At 38.3% G+C, this 3,681-nt stretch overlaps 1 pseudogene; it reads right to left on the bottom strand.

Moving 5' to 3' along the window:
• Nucleotides 1-2,010: 2,010 nt before the first annotated feature.
• On the bottom strand, nt 2,011-3,019 carry LOC132020326 (olfactory receptor 8S1-like; annotated as a pseudogene).
• Nucleotides 3,020-3,681: the final 662 nt, after the last annotated feature.

Raw genomic sequence — 3,681 nt, forward strand, 5'->3', positions numbered from 1 at the left:
GTTTCTAGAGAGGGAGGTAGTGGTGGAAGGAAGAATAGGAATTGTGGAAAGGAGAAGTAGGTAAAGAAAAAAAAATAAGATTGGACTACCATGAAGTACCTTACATAAAATAATCTCATTTATGTATTCTCATAAAATTATATAGGTATCTTTACGTGTAAAAAGATTTTAAAATTATTTTTTAAATGTCAAGTCCATTCCTTGCTTGGACATACTTAAAATCATTTCCCACAAATTATCTCCACAGTTTAGAAACAGGAATTAATGGACTATTGTTTTAAATGGAAATTTCCTAATTTCTTTTCTGGATCTTCATTCCACCCCAAGTTCCATTAATTTTGGATCTTAGAAACTAACATAGTAACAAGAAGGGAAGGCATGAGAAGAATCGTGTGCTTTTGCATTAAGGGAGGAAGAAGCTGGCTGAGGGAAGTGCACTAGGTGTTTTTTCGTTTGGTTGGTTTTTTTTAAGATTTTTTTTAAGTCATCTCCATACCCAGAGTGAGGTTCAAACTCACAATCTCAAGATCAAAAGTCACTCACTCCATCGATTGAGCCAGCCAGATGCAGTTGCAGGGGTACTTCTTAGTCGTTTGGAAGTTTGGTACTCTGAGACCTCAAATTCTGCTAGGTATCACTGTTAAAATCTTGACCAATTCCCTAATTTTACACATGCAATCCAATATGATAGTTAATTCTAATAGGATTGTAATTCAGTAAGCTAGAGAATGAACTTCTAAAAGCTTGGCTTTAGATTGTCTCTAAGCCATAGGTAAGGTCAGAATTTCTAGATTTGAATTTGTCTTGCTTGAAATTATCCTTGTTTATTAATATTCTTATCCCCAACATCCAAGATGAGAGCAGCAGTGTCTTATCATTATAATTTCATTATCAATGGGTGCATAATTTGAGGTCATCAGAGTGGTAAGTATACTCACTTTTGAATACCATGGTGAGAATATAAGAGAATTATAAGGGAATATAAATAGATTTCCTGTTTTTTTCAATTCCTTATATATTAGTTTTAAAAGCCCACACATTTTACTGCAGCTCAAGTAAAGAACATAACTTACTTTTTAGTGCCAATTTGAATACCAGTTTGGATTCTTTGGTTCCAACCAATATAATTTTAATTTGGTTCACACTAGTTAAGAAAACAATGTTTTGGGCACCTGGGTGGCTCGGTCAGTTAATGTCTGCCTTTGGCTCAGATCATGATCCCAGGGTCCTGGAAAGAGTCTCACATTGGGCTCCCTGCTCAGTGGGGAGTCTGCTTTTCCCTCTGCCCCTCCCTACCACTCGAGCTTGCTCTTGCTCACTCTCCCTCTCTCTTGTGTGTGCAAAAACAGATAAATAAAATATTTGGAGGGGGGAAAAAAGAAAATAAAAAGGTATTTTTCAAAGGATACCAGACGAAGAAAGCATTTGTAAAAATGGACTCTGGATTCAGACTGGTGAAACAGGAATAATAGTACTTAGGTCATATAAGGTTGATGAAATAATTAAAGAGGATTATATGTATAAAACATTTAACTTGGGGTGTGTCTTTATTTTTCCATTTTTTATTTTTTTATTTTTTTAAGATTTTATTTATTCGACAGAGAGCAAGAGGGAACAGAAGCAAGGCAAGTGGGAGAAGGAAAAGCAAGCTTCCTGTTGAGTACGGCACTGGATGTGGGGCTCAATCCCAGAACCCTGGAATCATGACCTGAGCTGAGTTCAGATATTTAACAACTGAGCCATGCAGGCTCCCCATTTTTTCCTTTTTAAAAAAGATTTATTTATTTTAAAGAGAGCGACAGAGAACATGTGCATGCTTGTGAATCGGGGGAGGGGCAGAAGGAGAGGGAAAGAATCTCAAGCAGACTCCCCACTGAGCATGGAGTCTAATGCAGAGAGAGAGAGAAAAAGAGAGGGAGGGAGGGAGGGGGAAAGAATCCTAATTTTTGGTTACAAAATATCTTATGGCAAAGTAGTTTAGCGTCTCCATAGTCCTGTTTCTCTGGTCCACTATGTGAAAGAATTAACATATCTTCTTAACATTCTTCTCAAAGCTGTCTCCACTTCCTTGTTCTGCAAAGTGTAAATACAGGATTCAGCATGGGAATGACCACATTGTACTGTAAGGAGAACATCAACTCCAATCATAAAACATAAAACTGAGCCATAGAACAAGATCACAGTAAATGAGGTGAGAAAAGCAAGTAGAAAAAGTCTTGCTTCTACATGAAGTGGAGCTGATGCTCAGGATGGTGGAGACAATGCAGGTATAAGAGAAAGCAATCATAAGGAAAGTTACAAAGAAATTCAAGACAGAGGAGCAGAACAGGAATATGAATTTGGTGGAGGTTATCAGAGCAAGACAGAGGGAAGAGAGAAGACAGCTCACAGCTGAAGTGAGAAATAGTTTGATCCTCACAGTAGTCTAAATTGACAGCCAAGAGGATATTGATGATCAGCAAAGGCCCCAGGAACCTCACACCTCTCCAACACAGAGCTGGTTGCACATCACCTGACCACAGAACAAAGGGGAGATGATAGATACATGGCAGTCATAGGTCATCACAGCCAGTAGATAGACCTCAGTATCCCTGGTGGCAAACAAAAAGAAGGCCTGATCCAGGCAGCTCTCTACAAAGATGGTTTTGCTTTCAGAAAGTAGATTCTCCAGCTTCTTGGGGACTGTGACAGATGAGTGGCAGAGGTCCAGGAAGAAGAGATGGCTCAAAAAGAAGTACATGGACATGGGAGAAGTACATGGGAGATGGGAATTAGCCCTAATCACCAGCAGCATCACCAGGTTCCCCATCAGAGTAAGGAGGTAAATCACCAGAAATAACATGAAGAGCAGAATCTGGGTCTGAAGGTCAGGAGACAACCTAAAGAGGATGAACTCACTAAACATGCTGTGGTTTCCCGTAGTGATAAAAATATTTACCCTGGGAATCCAAGAGATAATAGAACTCCTTTTGTGCCTCCCAATTACCCTCACTGCCTTAGCCCTTCTGATCTTGTACATTATTTTACAAATGTACTGGAAATCAGGTTCAAATATTTCCAAGCTGACTTCCTAATCATGACAGTAAATTTGATATTCTTGGATGAGAGTCCACACCCCCTATCAACTCCTTATGTAATTTTGTAAACCCTCATCTTATGCCTCTAGAGGTTCCCTTCTTTATTTTTAAGATGGATAATAACACAGAGAACATTCTTTTTCAATATAATTCTTTTTTTTCAGCATAACAGTATTCATTGTTTTTGCACCACACCCTTTGTATATTTTGTGGAAATAGAGAAAATTTGATGATGTGGCAAAGTAAAAGGTAAATAACAGAAATAAGATCCTTATAAAGGGACAATAAATGATCCAGAGCACAAGTGTTTTTGTCCATATGTAGGAGAAGGGTCCCTTTATCTCTTGTAAATAAGAAGTAAGGTAAAGAGAGCGGTGACAGGCAGCTGAGGTGACTTGGTAGATTTTATGGCTGGAATATGAGACACTTTCTAGCTGATCACTGCAAAGTTTTTGATGAAATATGAGATGCAATTGTGAAGAGTCTCCTTATCTATCTGCCTATCTATTTATCTATCTATCATCTGTGTGTATATATGGTGTGTGCTTTTAGTGGTGAGGCATTTTGATGACCTAAGAACACAAAACTCAGGTACATCAAGTAG

The sequence above is a fragment of the Mustela nigripes genome, chromosome 6 (genome assembly GCF_022355385.1).
Source record: "Mustela nigripes isolate SB6536 chromosome 6, MUSNIG.SB6536, whole genome shotgun sequence".
In the NCBI taxonomy this organism is placed as follows: domain Eukaryota; kingdom Metazoa; phylum Chordata; class Mammalia; order Carnivora; family Mustelidae; genus Mustela; species Mustela nigripes.